Source organism: Globicephala melas, unplaced genomic scaffold, assembly GCF_963455315.2.
Source record: "Globicephala melas unplaced genomic scaffold, mGloMel1.2 SCAFFOLD_346, whole genome shotgun sequence".
Lineage (NCBI taxonomy): Eukaryota > Metazoa > Chordata > Mammalia > Artiodactyla > Delphinidae > Globicephala > Globicephala melas.
This window is the reverse complement of record NW_027207515.1, coordinates 1-18,935: the sequence shown is the minus strand read 5'-3', so window position 1 is coordinate 18,935 and position 18,935 is coordinate 1. Positions and strand designations below refer to the sequence as shown.

The window sequence follows — 18,935 nt, the reverse complement described above, 5'->3', positions numbered from 1 at the left end:
CCCGGCCGCAGCCCGGGCCGGCCCTCCTGCCCGACAGCAGCTGGCCCGAAGCCACTGGGAGCCACCATTGAGTCGCCACGGCCCCTCAGCCCCGGCAAGGCCACCCTTGCCCCCACACCCCCCGCCGAGCTCAGGACCCCGCCCCTGGTGGCCGGCAGGCCCGGGGAAGCGGCCCCTGCCCTCGATCCCGCTCCCGCACCCGGCCGCGGTGACACGCCAGAGGGGCGGGGTGGGGGGGGCTTTTGTCGGAGGGAGCTGTGGAGGGACACACCGGCACACAGGTGGCGGCGCCGGGGCTGGGCGCCGGTGGGGGCGGCCAGGTGCAGGTCGAGGGGCTCGCGGGCCGAAAGGACGGCAACTGGGCCCATGGCGGAGTCTGGGTCTGGAGGGCTCTGAGCCTCCATCCGCTCTGGTGCCTCGGGTCTACCGGCCCGACGCCTGGTAGCGCGACACCCCACCGGCCCACAGACGTAGCCTCCCCAGCTGTGCTCACAGCGAGTCCAACCGCAGCCTGCATCCCTCCACGGGACACTTGGATTACTCCCGCGATCCCCACGAGGTGCGGCACCCGGCGGCCGAATGGGCTGAGATCCTGCCCTTGCGGCGCCCTGTGGCCACCTCCGCCTCCCTCACGGTACTGGCCGAGGCCTCGGACCAGCGGGCCCCGGCTCCCAGCTCAGCGCTGCTCCTCCGCCCCTCTCACCTCCTGCCCGACGTCCAGGCTACCGAGCACCCTCCACCCCCGCCCACCTTCATGCCACTCAGCCGGAACCCGGGAGGCAATGCCAACTACCAGGTGTATGACAGTCTGGTGCTGAAGCGGCAACCGCAGGAGGGCCAAGCGCGGGCCAACTCGCTGCTACCTTCCACCTCGGCCTCCAGGCCCTCTCTGCACGGGAGCCAGACTGGGAAAATGAACTTACCAGCAGCAAGTGGGGGCAGGGGCAGGGGGCGGCAGGGCATGGAGAGAGGAATAAAGAGCGCCAGAGTCCAGGAAACATTGGTGGTCTGTGGCTTGGAAGCGCCACTCCTTCTGCCAGCCTGGGTCCCTGCGCTTGGCTTCCTGCAATAAGAAGCCAGTGTCCCCTTCTTGGCCTGAGGGTCCCTTTGGTTTAGTGGCCACAGTTCTGCCAGCAGGCCCCTCCTGGTCCTATACCATGCACTAAGTACATCTGCAGCTGCAGACTCCAAACCCCTGGTCTCTGGGCACCTCCTCTGTGTCTCAGCTGTCCCTGTCCACAGAGAGCCTCATACAAGAAGTTGCTTCCAAACTGGGAGGTTCCACATCTGGGCAGGTCCAGCTCCAGGCCCAGTGAAGGGCATGAAGAAGGCTGAGGCTCTGGACTCCAGCCAGGCCTTCAGCAGGCCTCTGAGGCCAAGGTCTTCCTAGTCTCAAGAGGGGCCAAGAGACGCAATGTGTCATTTGAACAAGTGAGTCAGCGGGCGGTGAGCGAATGAATGACCGCTCGAGGGGATGTATGCCGGCCACCGGGCCCTGTTTGACTGTCCAGGCTCAGCTTACCTGACCCTGGTTACCAGGGAATGCCACTCTGGGCCCTCCTTTTCATCCCCCTCCCTCACTGTGACCTCACCACCTGCCCCATTATGACCCAGTCTGGCTCCCAGTTAAAACTGGAGGGCAGAGGGCCCAGGCAGTCCTGGGACCAACGGCCATGGGTGAGCGAAACTACTACCGAGCCGAGCCGTTCACTGGCCCCATCCCCAGGAAATGCCAGGAGCAAGGATACTCAATTCTTCTGATCCCGGTCAGCTTCATCTTGCTCAACGTGGGGATCAACATGGTGACTATGGTCAGGGCAGGATCTGTGCAGCGCGGTTGGGGGAGCCCTGGGGTCTTGAAGGGGCTGAGGTGGGAGGGCTGCTGGGGTGTGACCGGGACAAGGGTTGGATTTCAGGGCTCACCCTGCTCCCGGCCTCCCCCCTCCCCTTCTTCCCTCAACTCTGGAGGCATCTGAAGAGATTCTTGCGGGCACTTTTCAATCGTATTTTCCACAAAGGTGAGTGGGCGCCGGCGTGGGTTCAGGGGATGTGGGCCTGTCCCCTTTCTTCTATCCCTGCCTTGATTCTCAGCCCCTCAGGAACCCAGGCCCTGACCCATCTCGCCTTTCCCCACAGACAAGCAAGCCAGCTGTGTAGGCACCCATCGCATGTGCATGCGCTGCTCCGTGGATCCCAAGAACCTGTGCTCAAGAGTTTCTTCCCACTTCTGCCATCGCCCAAGCTTCCTGCTCGGGCAGGTAAACCCACCTTGACTACTGCCTGCAGCGGGGCTCGGCGGGGGCGGAGCCGGCGGCCCCCCCGCCGCGGGCGAGTAAAGGAGAAGGCGGGCGGAGCGGGAGGCAAAAAGCCTACAGCACCCGGTATTCCCAGGCGGTCTCCCATCCAAGTACTAACCAGGCCCGACCCTGCTTAGCTTCCGAGATCAGACGAGATCGGGCGCGTTCAGGGTGGTATGGCCGTAGACGGGGGCGGGGGGCCGCGGGCGGCCTCTTGAGGCCCAGTTTCGCTGGCGCTGGCGCCTTAACGCCAGCCTGGCGGCCGGCCCGCCCCGGCAGGGCCCCCTCGCCCGCCCAGGCAGGGGCAACGGAGGTCTCGGGTATCGGGCGGCGGCGGAGGGTTTGGCGACCACCTCCCAGCCCAGGGCGGCCGTGACCCAGCAAACCCTTCGGCGCTTGGCGCCCCGCCCAAGATCCCGCACGTCGCTCACAGGGACGTGGCCCCGGAGGCTTCAGGGCCCGGGGCCCGCGGTCCCTTGGGCATCGGCCCTGCCCGCCCACGCGGCCCTAGGCGCAGCCCGGCCGCAGCCCGGGCCGGCCCTCCTGCCCGACAGCAGCTGGCCCGAAGCCACTGGGAGCCACCATTGAGTCGCCACGGCCCCTCAGCCCCGGCAAGGCCACCCTTGCCCCCACACCCCCCGCCGAGCTCAGGACCCCGCCCCTGGTGGCCGGCAGGCCCGGGGAAGCGGCCCCTGCCCTCGATCCCGCTCCCGCACCCGGCCGCGGTGACACGCCAGAGGGGCGGGGTGGGGGGGGCTTTTGTCGGAGGGAGCTGTGGAGGGACACACCGGCACACAGGTGGCGGCGCCGGGGCTGGGCGCCGGTGGGGGCGGCCAGGTGCAGGTCGAGGGGCTCGCGGGCCGAAAGGACGGCAACTGGGCCCGCGGCGGAGTCTGGGTCCGGGCCAGCCACCCCGGGAGCGTCTGGGGTGCGCCTGCCTTCCAGGGCCGCCTTCTGGCCGCCTGGCCGGCCGGGCCGGCGGGGAGCGACCCCGCCGGCGCGCGCCGTGGTGGGAGGGGCCTGAGGAGGTGGGGCCTGCAGCGGGGCCCGGCGGGGGCGGAGCCGGCGGCCCCCGCCGCGGGCGAGTAAAGGAGAAGGCGGGCGGAGCGGGAGGCAAAAAGCCTACAGCACCCGGTATTCCCAGGCGGTCTCCCATCCAAGTACTAACCAGGCCCGACCCTGCTTAGCTTCCGAGATCAGACGAGATCGGGCGCGTTCAGGGTGGTATGGCCGTAGACGGGGGCGGGGGACCGCGGGCGGCCTCTTGAGGCCCAGTTTCGCTGGCGCTGGCGCCTTAACGCCAGCCTGGCGGCCGGCCCGCCCCGGCAGGGCCCCCTCGCCGGCCCAGGCAGGGGCAACGGAGGTCTCGGGTATCGGGCGGCGGCGGAGGGTTTGGCGACCACCTCCCAGCCCAGGGCGGCCGTGACCCAGCAAACCCTTCGGCGCTTGGCGCCCCGCCCAAGATCCCGCACGTCGCTCACAGGGACGTGGCCCCGGAGGCTTCAGGGCCCGGGGCCCGCGGTCCCTTGGGCATCGGCCCTGCCCGCCCACGCGGCCCTAGGCGCAGCCCGGCCGCAGCCCGGGCCGGCCCTCCTGCCCGACAGCAGCTGGCCCGAAGCCACTGGGAGCCACCATTGAGTCGCCACGGCCCCTCAGCCCCGGCAAGGCCACCCTTGCCCCCACACCCCCCGCCGAGCTCAGGACCCCGCCCCTGGTGGCCGGCAGGCCCGGGGAAGCGGCCCCTGCCCTCGATCCCGCTCCCGCACCCGGCCGCGGTGACACGCCAGAGGGGCGGGGTGGGGGGGGCTTTTGTCGGAGGGAGCTGTGGAGGGACACACCGGCACACAGGTGGCGGCGCCGGGGCTGGGCGCCGGTGGGGGCGGCCAGGTGCAGGTCGAGGGGCTCGCGGGCCGAAAGGACGGCAACTGGGCCCGCGGCGGAGTCTGGGTCCGGGCCAGCCACCCCGGGAGCGTCTGGGGTGCGCCTGCCTTCCAGGGCCGCCTTCTGGCCGCCTGGCCGGCCGGGCCGGCGGGGAGCGACCCCGCCGGCGCGCGCCGTGGTGGGAGGGGCCTGAGGAGGTGGGGCCTGCAGCGGGGCCCGGCGGGGGCGGAGCCGGCGGCCCCCGCCGCGGGCGAGTAAAGGAGAAGGCGGGCGGAGCGGGAGGCAAAAAGCCTACAGCACCCGGTATTCCCAGGCGGTCTCCCATCCAAGTACTAACCAGGCCCGACCCTGCTTAGCTTCCGAGATCAGACGAGATCGGGCGCGTTCAGGGTGGTATGGCCGTAGACGGGGGCGGGGGACCGCGGGCGGCCTCTTGAGGCCCAGTTTCGCTGGCGCTGGCGCCTTAACGCCAGCCTGGCGGCCGGCCCGCCCCGGCAGGGCCCCCTCGCCGGCCCAGGCAGGGGCAACGGAGGTCTCGGGTATCGGGCGGCGGCGGAGGGTTTGGCGACCACCTCCCAGCCCAGGGCGGCCGTGACCCAGCAAACCCTTCGGCGCTTGGCGCCCCGCCCAAGATCCCGCACGTCGCTCACAGGGACGTGGCCCCGGAGGCTTCAGGGCCCGGGGCCCGCGGTCCCTTGGGCATCGGCCCTGCCCGCCCACGCGGCCCTAGGCGCAGCCCGGCCGCAGCCCGGGCCGGCCCTCCTGCCCGACAGCAGCTGGCCCGAAGCCACTGGGAGCCACCATTGAGTCGCCACGGCCCCTCAGCCCCGGCAAGGCCACCCTTGCCCCCACACCCCCCGCCGAGCTCAGGACCCCGCCCCTGGTGGCCGGCAGGCCCGGGGAAGCGGCCCCTGCCCTCGATCCCGCTCCCGCACCCGGCCGCGGTGACACGCCAGAGGGGCGGGGTGGGGGGGGCTTTTGTCGGAGGGAGCTGTGGAGGGACACACCGGCACACAGGTGGCGGCGCCGGGGCTGGGCGCCGGTGGGGGCGGCCAGGTGCAGGTCGAGGGGCTCGCGGGCCGAAAGGACGGCAACTGGGCCCATGGCGGAGTCTGGGTCTGGAGGGCTCTGAGCCTCCATCCGCTCTGGTGCCTCGGGTCTACCGGCCCGACGCCTGGTAGCGCGACACCCCACCGGCCCACAGACGTAGCCTCCCCAGCTGTGCTCACAGCGAGTCCAACCGCAGCCTGCATCCCTCCACGGGACACTTGGATTACTCCCGCGATCCCCACGAGGTGCGGCACCCGGCGGCCGAATGGGCTGAGATCCTGCCCTTGCGGCGCCCTGTGGCCACCTCCGCCTCCCTCACGGTACTGGCCGAGGCCTCGGACCAGCGGGCCCCGGCTCCCAGCTCAGCGCTGCTCCTCCGCCCCTCTCACCTCCTGCCCGACGTCCAGGCTACCGAGCACCCTCCACCCCCGCCCACCTTCATGCCACTCAGCCGGAACCCGGGAGGCAATGCCAACTACCAGGTGTATGACAGTCTGGTGCTGAAGCGGCAACCGCAGGAGGGCCAAGCGCGGGCCAACTCGCTGCTACCTTCCACCTCGGCCTCCAGGCCCTCTCTGCACGGGAGCCAGACTGGGAAAATGAACTTACCAGCAGCAAGTGGGGGCAGGGGCAGGGGGCGGCAGGGCATGGAGAGAGGAATAAAGAGCGCCAGAGTCCAGGAAACATTGGTGGTCTGTGGCTTGGAAGCGCCACTCCTTCTGCCAGCCTGGGTCCCTGCGCTTGGCTTCCTGCAATAAGAAGCCAGTGTCCCCTTCTTGGCCTGAGGGTCCCTTTGGTTTAGTGGCCACAGTTCTGCCAGCAGGCCCCTCCTGGTCCTATACCATGCACTAAGTACATCTGCAGCTGCAGACTCCAAACCCCTGGTCTCTGGGCACCTCCTCTGTGTCTCAGCTGTCCCTGTCCACAGAGAGCCTCATACAAGAAGTTGCTTCCAAACTGGGAGGTTCCACATCTGGGCAGGTCCAGCTCCAGGCCCAGTGAAGGGCATGAAGAAGGCTGAGGCTCTGGACTCCAGCCAGGCCTTCAGCAGGCCTCTGAGGCCAAGGTCTTCCTAGTCTCAAGAGGGGCCAAGAGACGCAATGTGTCATTTGAACAAGTGAGTCAGCGGGCGGTGAGCGAATGAATGACCGCTCGAGGGGATGTATGCCGGCCACCGGGCCCTGTTTGACTGTCCAGGCTCAGCTTACCTGACCCTGGTTACCAGGGAATGCCACTCTGGGCCCTCCTTTTCATCCCCCTCCCTCACTGTGACCTCACCACCTGCCCCATTATGACCCAGTCTGGCTCCCAGTTAAAACTGGAGGGCAGAGGGCCCAGGCAGTCCTGGGACCAACGGCCATGGGTGAGCGAAACTACTACCGAGCCGAGCCGTTCACTGGCCCCATCCCCAGGAAATGCCAGGAGCAAGGATACTCAATTCTTCTGATCCCGGTCAGCTTCATCTTGCTCAACGTGGGGATCAACATGGTGACTATGGTCAGGGCAGGATCTGTGCAGCGCGGTTGGGGGAGCCCTGGGGTCTTGAAGGGGCTGAGGTGGGAGGGCTGCTGGGGTGTGACCGGGACAAGGGTTGGATTTCAGGGCTCACCCTGCTCCCGGCCTCCCCCCTCCCCTTCTTCCCTCAACTCTGGAGGCATCTGAAGAGATTCTTGCGGGCACTTTTCAATCGTATTTTCCACAAAGGTGAGTGGGCGCCGGCGTGGGTTCAGGGGATGTGGGCCTGTCCCCTTTCTTCTATCCCTGCCTTGATTCTCAGCCCCTCAGGAACCCAGGCCCTGACCCATCTCGCCTTTCCCCACAGACAAGCAAGCCAGCTGTGTAGGCACCCATCGCATGTGCATGCGCTGCTCCGTGGATCCCAAGAACCTGTGCTCAAGAGTTTCTTCCCACTTCTGCCATCGCCCAAGCTTCCTGCTCGGGCAGGTAAACCCACCTTGACTACTGCCTGCAGCGGGGCTCGGCGGGGGCGGAGCCGGCGGCCCCCCCGCCGCGGGCGAGTAAAGGAGAAGGCGGGCGGAGCGGGAGGCAAAAAGCCTACAGCACCCGGTATTCCCAGGCGGTCTCCCATCCAAGTACTAACCAGGCCCGACCCTGCTTAGCTTCCGAGATCAGACGAGATCGGGCGCGTTCAGGGTGGTATGGCCGTAGACGGGGGCGGGGGGCCGCGGGCGGCCTCTTGAGGCCCAGTTTCGCTGGCGCTGGCGCCTTAACGCCAGCCTGGCGGCCGGCCCGCCCCGGCAGGGCCCCCTCGCCCGCCCAGGCAGGGGCAACGGAGGTCTCGGGTATCGGGCGGCGGCGGAGGGTTTGGCGACCACCTCCCAGCCCAGGGCGGCCGTGACCCAGCAAACCCTTCGGCGCTTGGCGCCCCGCCCAAGATCCCGCACGTCGCTCACAGGGACGTGGCCCCGGAGGCTTCAGGGCCCGGGGCCCGCGGTCCCTTGGGCATCGGCCCTGCCCGCCCACGCGGCCCTAGGCGCAGCCCGGCCGCAGCCCGGGCCGGCCCTCCTGCCCGACAGCAGCTGGCCCGAAGCCACTGGGAGCCACCATTGAGTCGCCACGGCCCCTCAGCCCCGGCAAGGCCACCCTTGCCCCCACACCCCCCGCCGAGCTCAGGACCCCGCCCCTGGTGGCCGGCAGGCCCGGGGAAGCGGCCCCTGCCCTCGATCCCGCTCCCGCACCCGGCCGCGGTGACACGCCAGAGGGGCGGGGTGGGGGGGGCTTTTGTCGGAGGGAGCTGTGGAGGGACACACCGGCACACAGGTGGCGGCGCCGGGGCTGGGCGCCGGTGGGGGCGGCCAGGTGCAGGTCGAGGGGCTCGCGGGCCGAAAGGACGGCAACTGGGCCCGCGGCGGAGTCTGGGTCCGGGCCAGCCACCCCGGGAGCGTCTGGGGTGCGCCTGCCTTCCAGGGCCGCCTTCTGGCCGCCTGGCCGGCCGGGCCGGCGGGGAGCGACCCCGCCGGCGCGCGCCGTGGTGGGAGGGGCCTGAGGAGGTGGGGCCTGCAGCGGGGCCCGGCGGGGGCGGAGCCGGCGGCCCCCGCCGCGGGCGAGTAAAGGAGAAGGCGGGCGGAGCGGGAGGCAAAAAGCCTACAGCACCCGGTATTCCCAGGCGGTCTCCCATCCAAGTACTAACCAGGCCCGACCCTGCTTAGCTTCCGAGATCAGACGAGATCGGGCGCGTTCAGGGTGGTATGGCCGTAGACGGGGGCGGGGGACCGCGGGCGGCCTCTTGAGGCCCAGTTTCGCTGGCGCTGGCGCCTTAACGCCAGCCTGGCGGCCGGCCCGCCCCGGCAGGGCCCCCTCGCCGGCCCAGGCAGGGGCAACGGAGGTCTCGGGTATCGGGCGGCGGCGGAGGGTTTGGCGACCACCTCCCAGCCCAGGGCGGCCGTGACCCAGCAAACCCTTCGGCGCTTGGCGCCCCGCCCAAGATCCCGCACGTCGCTCACAGGGACGTGGCCCCGGAGGCTTCAGGGCCCGGGGCCCGCGGTCCCTTGGGCATCGGCCCTGCCCGCCCACGCGGCCCTAGGCGCAGCCCGGCCGCAGCCCGGGCCGGCCCTCCTGCCCGACAGCAGCTGGCCCGAAGCCACTGGGAGCCACCATTGAGTCGCCACGGCCCCTCAGCCCCGGCAAGGCCACCCTTGCCCCCACACCCCCCGCCGAGCTCAGGACCCCGCCCCTGGTGGCCGGCAGGCCCGGGGAAGCGGCCCCTGCCCTCGATCCCGCTCCCGCACCCGGCCGCGGTGACACGCCAGAGGGGCGGGGTGGGGGGGGCTTTTGTCGGAGGGAGCTGTGGAGGGACACACCGGCACACAGGTGGCGGCGCCGGGGCTGGGCGCCGGTGGGGGCGGCCAGGTGCAGGTCGAGGGGCTCGCGGGCCGAAAGGACGGCAACTGGGCCCGCGGCGGAGTCTGGGTCCGGGCCAGCCACCCCGGGAGCGTCTGGGGTGCGCCTGCCTTCCAGGGCCGCCTTCTGGCCGCCTGGCCGGCCGGGCCGGCGGGCAGCGACCCCGCCGGCGCGCGCCGTGGTGGGAGGGGCCTGAGGAGGTGGGGCCTGCAGCGGGGCCCGGCGGGGGCGGAGCCGGCGGCCCCCGCCGCGGGCGAGTAAAGGAGAAGGCGGGCGGAGCGGGAGGCAAAAAGCCTACAGCACCCGGTATTCCCAGGCGGTCTCCCATCCAAGTACTAACCAGGCCCGACCCTGCTTAGCTTCCGAGATCAGACGAGATCGGGCGCGTTCAGGATGGTATGGCCGTAGACGGGGGCGGGGGGCCGCGGGCGGCCTCTTGAGGCCCAGTTTCGCTGGCGCTGGCGTCTTAACGCCAGCCTGGCGGCCGGCCCGCCCCGGCAGGGCCCCCTCGCCCGCCCAGGCAGGGGCAACGGAGGTCTCGGGTATCGGGCGGCGGCGGAGGGTTTGGCGACCACCTCCCAGCCCAGGGCGGCCGTGACCCAGCAAACCCTTCGGCGCTTGGCGCCCCGCCCAAGATCCCGCACGTCGCTCACAGGGACGTGGCCCCGGAGGCTTCAGGGCCCGGGGCCCGCGGTCCCTTGGGCATCGGCCCTGCCCGCCCACGCGGCCCTAGGCGCAGCCCGGCCGCAGCCCGGGCCGGCCCTCCTGCCCGACAGCAGCTGGCCCGAAGCCACTGGGAGCCACCATTGAGTCGCCACGGCCCCTCAGCCCCGGCAAGGCCACCCTTGCCCCCACACCCCCCGCCGAGCTCAGGACCCCGCCCCTGGTGGCCGGCAGGCCCGGGGAAGCGGCCCCTGCCCTCGATCCCGCTCCCGCACCCGGCCGCGGTGACACGCCAGAGGGGCGGGGTGGGGGGGGCTTTTGTCGGAGGGAGCTGTGGAGGGACACACCGGCACACAGGTGGCGGCGCCGGGGCTGGGCGCCGGTGGGGGCGGCCAGGTGCAGGTCGAGGGGCTCGCGGGCCGAAAGGACGGCAACTGGGCCCGCGGCGGAGTCTGGGTCCGGGCCAGCCACCCCGGGAGCGTCTGGGGTGCGCCTGCCTTCCAGGGCCGCCTTCTGGCCGCCTGGCCGGCCGGGCCGGCGGGCAGCGACCCCGCCGGCGCGCGCCGTGGTGGGAGGGGCCTGAGGAGGTGGGGCCTGCAGCGGGGCCCGGCGGGGGCGGAGCCGGCGGCCCCCGCCGCGGGCGAGTAAAGGAGAAGGCGGGCGGAGCGGGAGGCAAAAAGCCTAGAGCACCCGGTATTCCCAGGCGGTCTCCCATCCAAGTACTAACCAGGCCCGACCCTGCTTAGCTTCCGAGATCAGACGAGATCTGGCGCGTTCAGGGTGGTATGGCCGTAGACGGGGGCGGGGGACCGCGGGCGGCCTCTTGAGGCCCAGTTTCGCTGGCGCTGGCGCCTTAACGCCAGCCTGGCGGCCGGCCCGCCCCGGCAGGGCCCCCTCGCCCGCCCAGGCAGGGGCAACGGAGGTCTCGGGTATCGGGCGGCGGCGGAGGGTTTGGCGACCACCTCCCAGCCCAGGGCGGCCGTGACCCAGCAAACCCTTCGGCGCTTGGCGCCCCGCCCAAGATCCCGCACGTCGCTCACAGGGACGTGGCCCCGGAGGCTTCAGGGCCCGGGGCCCGCGGTCCCTTGGGCATCGGCCCTGCCCGCCCACGCGGCCCTAGGCGCAGCCCGGCCGCAGCCCGGGCCGGCCCTCCTGCCCGACAGCAGCTGGCCCGAAGCCACTGGGAGCCACCATTGAGTCGCCACGGCCCCTCAGCCCCGGCAAGGCCACCCTTGCCCCCACACCCCCCGCCGAGCTCAGGACCCCGCCCCTGGTGGCCGGCAGGCCCGGGGAAGCGGCCCCTGCCCTCGATCCCGCTCCCGCACCCGGCCGCGGTGACACGCCAGAGGGGCGGGGTGGGGGGGGCTTTTGTCGGAGGGAGCTGTGGAGGGACACACCGGCACACAGGTGGCGGCGCCGGGGCTGGGCGCCGGTGGGGGCGGCCAGGTGCAGGTCGAGGGGCTCGCGGGCCGAAAGGACGGCAACTGGGCCCGCGGCGGAGTCTGGGTCCGGGCCAGCCACCCCGGGAGCGTCTGGGGTGCGCCTGCCTTCCAGGGCCGCCTTCTGGCCGCCTGGCCGGCCGGGCCGGCGGGGAGCGACCCCGCCGGCGCGCGCCGTGGTGGGAGGGGCCTGAGGAGGTGGGGCCTGCAGCGGGGCCCGGCGGGGGCGGAGCCGGCGGCCCCCGCCGCGGGCGAGTAAAGGAGAAGGCGGGCGGAGCGGGAGGCAAAAAGCCTACAGCACCCGGTATTCCCAGGCGGTCTCCCATCCAAGTACTAACCAGGCCCGACCCTGCTTAGCTTCCGAGATCAGACGAGATCGGGCGCGTTCAGGGTGGTATGGCCGTAGACGGGGGCGGGGGACCGCGGGCGGCCTCTTGAGGCCCAGTTTCGCTGGCGCTGGCGCCTTAACGCCAGCCTGGCGGCCGGCCCGCCCCGGCAGGGCCCCCTCGCCGGCCCAGGCAGGGGCAACGGAGGTCTCGGGTATCGGGCGGCGGCGGAGGGTTTGGCGACCACCTCCCAGCCCAGGGCGGCCGTGACCCAGCAAACCCTTCGGCGCTTGGCGCCCCGCCCAAGATCCCGCACGTCGCTCACAGGGACGTGGCCCCGGAGGCTTCAGGGCCCGGGGCCCGCGGTCCCTTGGGCATCGGCCCTGCCCGCCCACGCGGCCCTAGGCGCAGCCCGGCCGCAGCCCGGGCCGGCCCTCCTGCCCGACAGCAGCTGGCCCGAAGCCACTGGGAGCCACCATTGTGTCGCCACGGCCCCTCAGCCCCGGCAAGGCCACCCTTGCCCCCACACCCCCCGCCGAGCTCAGGACCCCGCCCCTGGTGGCCGGCAGGCCCGGGGAAGCGGCCCCTGCCCTCGATCCCGCTCCCGCACCCGGCCGCGGTGACACGCCAGAGGGGCGGGGTGGGGGGGGCTTTTGTCGGAGGGAGCTGTGGAGGGACACACCGGCACACAGGTGGCGGCGCCGGGGCTGGGCGCCGGTGGGGGCGGCCAGGTGCAGGTCGAGGGGCTCGCGGGCCGAAAGGACGGCAACTGGGCCCATGGCGGAGTCTGGGTCTGGAGGGCTCTGAGCCTCCATCCGCTCTGGTGCCTCGGGTCTACCGGCCCGACGCCTGGTAGCGCGACACCCCACCGGCCCACAGACGTAGCCTCCCCAGCTGTGCTCACAGCGAGTCCAACCGCAGCCTGCATCCCTCCACGGGACACTTGGATTACTCCCGCGATCCCCACGAGGTGCGGCACCCGGCGGCCGAATGGGCTGAGATCCTGCCCTTGCGGCGCCCTGTGGCCACCTCCGCCTCCCTCACGGTACTGGCCGAGGCCTCGGACCAGCGGGCCCCGGCTCCCAGCTCAGCGCTGCTCCTCCGCCCCTCTCACCTCCTGCCCGACGTCCAGGCTACCGAGCACCCTCCACCCCCGCCCACCTTCATGCCACTCAGCCGGAACCCGGGAGGCAATGCCAACTACCAGGTGTATGACAGTCTGGTGCTGAAGCGGCAACCGCAGGAGGGCCAAGCGCGGGCCAACTCGCTGCTACCTTCCACCTCGGCCTCCAGGCCCTCTCTGCACGGGAGCCAGACTGGGAAAATGAACTTACCAGCAGCAAGTGGGGGCAGGGGCAGGGGGCGGCAGGGCATGGAGAGAGGAATAAAGAGCGCCAGAGTCCAGGAAACATTGGTGGTCTGTGGCTTGGAAGCGCCACTCCTTCTGCCAGCCTGGGTCCCTGCGCTTGGCTTCCTGCAATAAGAAGCCAGTGTCCCCTTCTTGGCCTGAGGGTCCCTTTGGTTTAGTGGCCACAGTTCTGCCAGCAGGCCCCTCCTGGTCCTATACCATGCACTAAGTACATCTGCAGCTGCAGACTCCAAACCCCTGGTCTCTGGGCACCTCCTCTGTGTCTCAGCTGTCCCTGTCCACAGAGAGCCTCATACAAGAAGTTGCTTCCAAACTGGGAGGTTCCACATCTGGGCAGGTCCAGCTCCAGGCCCAGTGAAGGGCATGAAGAAGGCTGAGGCTCTGGACTCCAGCCAGGCCTTCAGCAGGCCTCTGAGGCCAAGGTCTTCCTAGTCTCAAGAGGGGCCAAGAGACGCAATGTGTCATTTGAACAAGTGAGTCAGCGGGCGGTGAGCGAATGAATGACCGCTCGAGGGGATGTATGCCGGCCACCGGGCCCTGTTTGACTGTCCAGGCTCAGCTTACCTGACCCTGGTTACCAGGGAATGCCACTCTGGGCCCTCCTTTTCATCCCCCTCCCTCACTGTGACCTCACCACCTGCCCCATTATGACCCAGTCTGGCTCCCAGTTAAAACTGGAGGGCAGAGGGCCCAGGCAGTCCTGGGACCAACGGCCATGGGTGAGCGAAACTACTACCGAGCCGAGCCGTTCACTGGCCCCATCCCCAGGAAATGCCAGGAGCAAGGATACTCAATTCTTCTGATCCCGGTCAGCTTCATCTTGCTCAACGTGGGGATCAACATGGTGACTATGGTCAGGGCAGGATCTGTGCAGCGCGGTTGGGGGAGCCCTGGGGTCTTGAAGGGGCTGAGGTGGGAGGGCTGCTGGGGTGTGACCGGGACAAGGGTTGGATTTCAGGGCTCACCCTGCTCCCGGCCTCCCCCCTCCCCTTCTTCCCTCAACTCTGGAGGCATCTGAAGAGATTCTTGCGGGCACTTTTCAATCGTATTTTCCACAAAGGTGAGTGGGCGCCGGCGTGGGTTCAGGGGATGTGGGCCTGTCCCCTTTCTTCTATCCCTGCCTTGATTCTCAGCCCCTCAGGAACCCAGGCCCTGACCCATCTCGCCTTTCCCCACAGACAAGCAAGCCAGCTGTGTAGGCACCCATCGCATGTGCATGCGCTGCTCCGTGGATCCCAAGAACCTGTGCTCAAGAGTTTCTTCCCACTTCTGCCATCGCCCAAGCTTCCTGCTCGGGCAGGTAAACCCACCTTGACTACTGCCTGCAGCGGGGCTCGGCGGGGGCGGAGCCGGCGGCCCCCCCGCCGCGGGCGAGTAAAGGAGAAGGCGGGCGGAGCGGGAGGCAAAAAGCCTACAGCACCCGGTATTCCCAGGCGGTCTCCCATCCAAGTACTAACCAGGCCCGACCCTGCTTAGCTTCCGAGATCAGACGAGATCGGGCGCGTTCAGGGTGGTATGGCCGTAGACGGGGGCGGGGGGCCGCGGGCGGCCTCTTGAGGCCCAGTTTCGCTGGCGCTGGCGCCTTAACGCCAGCCTGGCGGCCGGCCCGCCCCGGCAGGGCCCCCTCGCCCGCCCAGGCAGGGGCAACGGAGGTCTCGGGTATCGGGCGGCGGCGGAGGGTTTGGCGACCACCTCCCAGCCCAGGGCGGCCGTGACCCAGCAAACCCTTCGGCGCTTGGCGCCCCGCCCAAGATCCCGCACGTCGCTCACAGGGACGTGGCCCCGGAGGCTTCAGGGCCCGGGGCCCGCGGTCCCTTGGGCATCGGCCCTGCCCGCCCACGCGGCCCTAGGCGCAGCCCGGCCGCAGCCCGGGCCGGCCCTCCTGCCCGACAGCAGCTGGCCCGAAGCCACTGGGAGCCACCATTGAGTCGCCACGGCCCCTCAGCCCCGGCAAGGCCACCCTTGCCCCCACACCCCCCGCCGAGCTCAGGACCCCGCCCCTGGTGGCCGGCAGGCCCGGGGAAGCGGCCCCTGCCCTCGATCCCGCTCCCGCACCCGGCCGCGGTGACACGCCAGAGGGGCGGGGTGGGGGGGGCTTTTGTCGGAGGGAGCTGTGGAGGGACACACCGGCACACAGGTGGCGGCGCCGGGGCTGGGCGCCGGTGGGGGCGGCCAGGTGCAGGTCGAGGGGCTCGCGGGCCGAAAGGACGGCAACTGGGCCCGCGGCGGAGTCTGGGTCCGGGCCAGCCACCCCGGGAGCGTCTGGGGTGCGCCTGCCTTCCAGGGCCGCCTTCTGGCCGCCTGGCCGGCCGGGCCGGCGGGGAGCGACCCCGCCGGCGCGCGCCGTGGTGGGAGGGGCCTGAGGAGGTGGGGCCTGCAGCGGGGCCCGGCGGGGGCGGAGCCGGCGGCCCCCGCCGCGGGCGAGTAAAGGAGAAGGCGGGCGGAGCGGGAGGCAAAAAGCCTACAGCACCCGGTATTCCCAGGCGGTCTCCCATCCAAGTACTAACCAGGCCCGACCCTGCTTAGCTTCCGAGATCAGACGAGATCGGGCGCGTTCAGGGTGGTATGGCCGTAGACGGGGGCGGGGGACCGCGGGCGGCCTCTTGAGGCCCAGTTTCGCTGGCGCTGGCGCCTTAACGCCAGCCTGGCGGCCGGCCCGCCCCGGCAGGGCCCCCTCGCCGGCCCAGGCAGGGGCAACGGAGGTCTCGGGTATCGGGCGGCGGCGGAGGGTTTGGCGACCACCTCCCAGCCCAGGGCGGCCGTGACCCAGCAAACCCTTCGGCGCTTGGCGCCCCGCCCAAGATCCCGCACGTCGCTCACAGGGACGTGGCCCCGGAGGCTTCAGGGCCCGGGGCCCGCGGTCCCTTGGGCATCGGCCCTGCCCGCCCACGCGGCCCTAGGCGCAGCCCGGCCGCAGCCCGGGCCGGCCCTCCTGCCCGACAGCAGCTGGCCCGAAGCCACTGGGAGCCACCATTGAGTCGCCACGGCCCCTCAGCCCCGGCAAGGCCACCCTTGCCCCCACACCCCCCGCCGAGCTCAGGACCCCGCCCCTGGTGGCCGGCAGGCCCGGGGAAGCGGCCCCTGCCCTCGATCCCGCTCCCGCACCCGGCCGCGGTGACACGCCAGAGGGGCGGGGTGGGGGGGGCTTTTGTCGGAGGGAGCTGTGGAGGGACACACCGGCACACAGGTGGCGGCGCCGGGGCTGGGCGCCGGTGGGGGCGGCCAGGTGCAGGTCGAGGGGCTCGCGGGCCGAAAGGACGGCAACTGGGCCCGCGGCGGAGTCTGGGTCCGGGCCAGCCACCCCGGGAGCGTCTGGGGTGCGCCTGCCTTCCAGGGCCGCCTTCTGGCCGCCTGGCCGGCCGGGCCGGCGGGCAGCGACCCCGCCGGCGCGCGCCGTGGTGGGAGGGGCCTGAGGAGGTGGGGCCTGCAGCGGGGCCCGGCGGGGGCGGAGCCGGCGGCCCCCGCCGCGGGCGAGTAAAGGAGAAGGCGGGCGGAGCGGGAGGCAAAAAGCCTAGAGCACCCGGTATTCCCAGGCGGTCTCCCATCCAAGTACTAACCAGGCCCGACCCTGCTTAGCTTCCGAGATCAGACGAGATCTGGCGCGTTCAGGGTGGTATGGCCGTAGACGGGGGCGGGGGACCGCGGGCGGCCTCTTGAGGCCCAGTTTCGCTGGCGCTGGCGCCTTAACGCCAGCCTGGCGGCCGGCCCGCCCCGGCAGGGCCCCCTCGCCCGCCCAGGCAGGGGCAACGGAGGTCTCGGGTATCGGGCGGCGGCGGAGGGTTTGGCGACCACCTCCCAGCCCAGGGCGGCCGTGACCCAGCAAACCCTTCGGCGCTTGGCGCCCCGCCCAAGATCCCGCACGTCGCTCACAGGGACGTGGCCCCGGAGGCTTCAGGGCCCGGGGCCCGCGGTCCCTTGGGCATCGGCCCTGCCCGCCCACGCGGCCCTAGGCGCAGCCCGGCCGCAGCCCGGGCCGGCCCTCCTGCCCGACAGCAGCTGGCCCGAAGCCACTGGGAGCCACCATTGAGTCGCCACGGCCCCTCAGCCCCGGCAAGGCCACCCTTGCCCCCACACCCCCCGCCGAGCTCAGGACCCCGCCCCTGGTGGCCGGCAGGCCCGGGGAAGCGGCCCCTGCCCTCGATCCCGCTCCCGCACCCGGCCGCGGTGACACGCCAGAGGGGCGGGGTGGGGGGGGCTTTTGTCGGAGGGAGCTGTGGAGGGACACACCGGCACACAGGTGGCGGCGCCGGGGCTGGGCGCCGGTGGGGGCGGCCAGGTGCAGGTCGAGGGGCTCGCGGGCCGAAAGGACGGCAACTGGGCCCGCGGCGGAGTCTGGGTCTGGAGGGCTCTGAGCCTCCATCCGCTCTGGTGCCTCGGGTCTACCGGCCCGACGCCTGGTAGCGCGACACCCCACCGGCCCACAGACGTAGCCTCCCCAGCTGTGCTCACAGCGAGTCCAACCGCAGCCTGCATCCCTCCACGGGACACTTGGATTACTCCCGCGATCCCCACGAGGTGCGGCACCCGGCGGCCGAATGGGCTGAGATCCTGCCCTTGCGGCGCCCTGTGGCCACCTCCGCCTCCCTCACGGTACTGGCCGAGGCCTCGGACCAGCGGGCCCCGGCTCCCAGCTCAGCGCTGCTCCTCCGCCCCTCTCACCTCCTGCCCGACGTCCAGGCTACCGAGCACCCTCCACCCCCGCCCACCTTCATGCCACTCAGCCGGAACCCGGGAGGCAATGCCAACTACCAGGTGTATGACAGTCTGGTGCTGAAGCGGCAACCGCAGGAGGGCCAAGCGCGGGCCAACTCGCTGCTACCTTCCACCTCGGCCTCCAGGCCCTCTCTGCACGGGAGCCAGACTGGGAAAATGAACTTACCAGCAGCAAGTGGGGGCAGGGGCAGGGGGCGGCAGGGCATGGAGAGAGGAATAAAGAGCGCCAGAGTCCAGGAAACATTGGTGGTCTGTGGCTTGGAAGCGCCACTCCTTCTGCCAGCCTGGGTCCCTGCGCTTGGCTTCCTGCAATAAGAAGCCAGTGTCCCCTTCTTGGCCTGAGGGTCCCTTTGGTTTAGTGGCCACAGTTCTGCCAGCAGGCCCCTCCTGGTCCTATACCATGCACTAAGTACATCTGCAGCTGCAGACTCCAAACCCCTGGTCTCTGGGCACCTCCTCTGTGTCTCAGCTGTCCCTGTCCACAGAGAGCCTCATACAAGAAGTTGCTTCCAAACTGGGAGGTTCCACATCTGGGCAGGTCCAGCTCCAGGCCCAGTGAAGGGCATGAAGAAGGCTGAGGCTCTGGACTCCAGCCAGGCCTTCAGCAGGCCTCTGAGGCCAAGGTCTTCCTAGTCTCAAGAGGGGCCAAGAGACGCAATGTGTCATTTGAACAAGTGAGTCAGCGGGCGGTGAGCGAATGAATGACCGCTCGAGGGGATGTATGCCGGCCACCGGGCCCTGTTTGACTGTCCAGGCTCAGCTTACCTGACCCTGGTTACCAGGGAATGCCACTCTGGGCCCTCCTTTTCATCCCCCTCCCTCACTGTGACCTCACCACCTGCCCCATTATGACCCAGTCTGGCTCCCAGTTAAAACTGGAGGGCAGAGGGCCCAGGCAGTCCTGGGACCAACGGCCATGGGTGAGCGAAACTACTACCGAGCCGAGCCGTTCACTGGCCCCATCCCCAGGAAATGCCAGGAGCAAGGATACTCAATTCTTCTGATCCCGGTCAGCTTCATCTTGCTCAACGTGGGGATCAACATGGTGACTATGGTCAGGGCAGGATCTGTGCAGCGCGGTTGGGGGAGCCCTGGGGTCTTGAAGGGGCTGAGGTGGGAGGGCTGCTGGGGTGTGACCGGGACAAGGGTTGGATTTCAGGGCTCACCCTGCTCCCGGCCTCCCCCCTCCCCTTCTTCCCTCAACTCTGGAGGCATCTGAAGAGATTCTTGCGGGCACTTTTCAATCGTATTTTCCACAAAGGTGAGTGGGCGCCGGCGTGGGTTCAGGGGATGTGGGCCTGTCCCCTTTCTTCTATCCCTGCCTTGATTCTCAGCC

General features: G+C 70.7%; 11 non-coding genes across 11 annotated transcripts; all 11 read right to left on the bottom strand.

Annotated features, from left to right (window-relative positions):
• Positions 1-2,366: 2,366 nt before the first annotated feature.
• LOC132594929 (5S ribosomal RNA) lies at positions 2,367-2,485 on the bottom strand. Its single transcript, XR_009561098.1, has one exon. It is a non-coding gene; the product is annotated as a 5S ribosomal RNA (ribosomal RNA).
• Positions 2,486-3,416: 931 nt separating this feature from the next.
• LOC132594918 (5S ribosomal RNA) lies at positions 3,417-3,535 on the bottom strand. Its single transcript, XR_009561087.1, has one exon. It is a non-coding gene; the product is annotated as a 5S ribosomal RNA (ribosomal RNA).
• Positions 3,536-4,466: 931 nt separating this feature from the next.
• Positions 4,467-4,585, bottom strand: LOC132594907 (5S ribosomal RNA). The gene has a single exon (XR_009561076.1). It is a non-coding gene; the product is annotated as a 5S ribosomal RNA (ribosomal RNA).
• Positions 4,586-7,280: 2,695 nt separating this feature from the next.
• On the bottom strand, positions 7,281-7,399 carry LOC132595056 (5S ribosomal RNA). Its single transcript, XR_009561225.1, has one exon. It is a non-coding gene; the product is annotated as a 5S ribosomal RNA (ribosomal RNA).
• A 931-nt stretch (positions 7,400-8,330) lies between these two features.
• LOC132595045 (5S ribosomal RNA) lies at positions 8,331-8,449 on the bottom strand. The gene has a single exon (XR_009561214.1). It is a non-coding gene; the product is annotated as a 5S ribosomal RNA (ribosomal RNA).
• Positions 8,450-9,380: 931 nt separating this feature from the next.
• LOC132595008 (5S ribosomal RNA) lies at positions 9,381-9,499 on the bottom strand. Its single transcript, XR_009561177.1, has one exon. It is a non-coding gene; the product is annotated as a 5S ribosomal RNA (ribosomal RNA).
• A 931-nt stretch (positions 9,500-10,430) lies between these two features.
• On the bottom strand, positions 10,431-10,549 carry LOC132595024 (5S ribosomal RNA). Its single transcript, XR_009561193.1, has one exon. It is a non-coding gene; the product is annotated as a 5S ribosomal RNA (ribosomal RNA).
• Positions 10,550-11,480: 931 nt separating this feature from the next.
• Positions 11,481-11,599, bottom strand: LOC132595034 (5S ribosomal RNA). Its single transcript, XR_009561203.1, has one exon. It is a non-coding gene; the product is annotated as a 5S ribosomal RNA (ribosomal RNA).
• A 2,695-nt stretch (positions 11,600-14,294) lies between these two features.
• On the bottom strand, positions 14,295-14,413 carry LOC132595012 (5S ribosomal RNA). The gene has a single exon (XR_009561181.1). It is a non-coding gene; the product is annotated as a 5S ribosomal RNA (ribosomal RNA).
• A 931-nt stretch (positions 14,414-15,344) lies between these two features.
• On the bottom strand, positions 15,345-15,463 carry LOC132594901 (5S ribosomal RNA). Its single transcript, XR_009561070.1, has one exon. It is a non-coding gene; the product is annotated as a 5S ribosomal RNA (ribosomal RNA).
• Positions 15,464-16,394: 931 nt separating this feature from the next.
• On the bottom strand, positions 16,395-16,513 carry LOC132595023 (5S ribosomal RNA). Its single transcript, XR_009561192.1, has one exon. It is a non-coding gene; the product is annotated as a 5S ribosomal RNA (ribosomal RNA).
• Between the last annotated feature and the right edge of the window lie 2,422 nt (positions 16,514-18,935).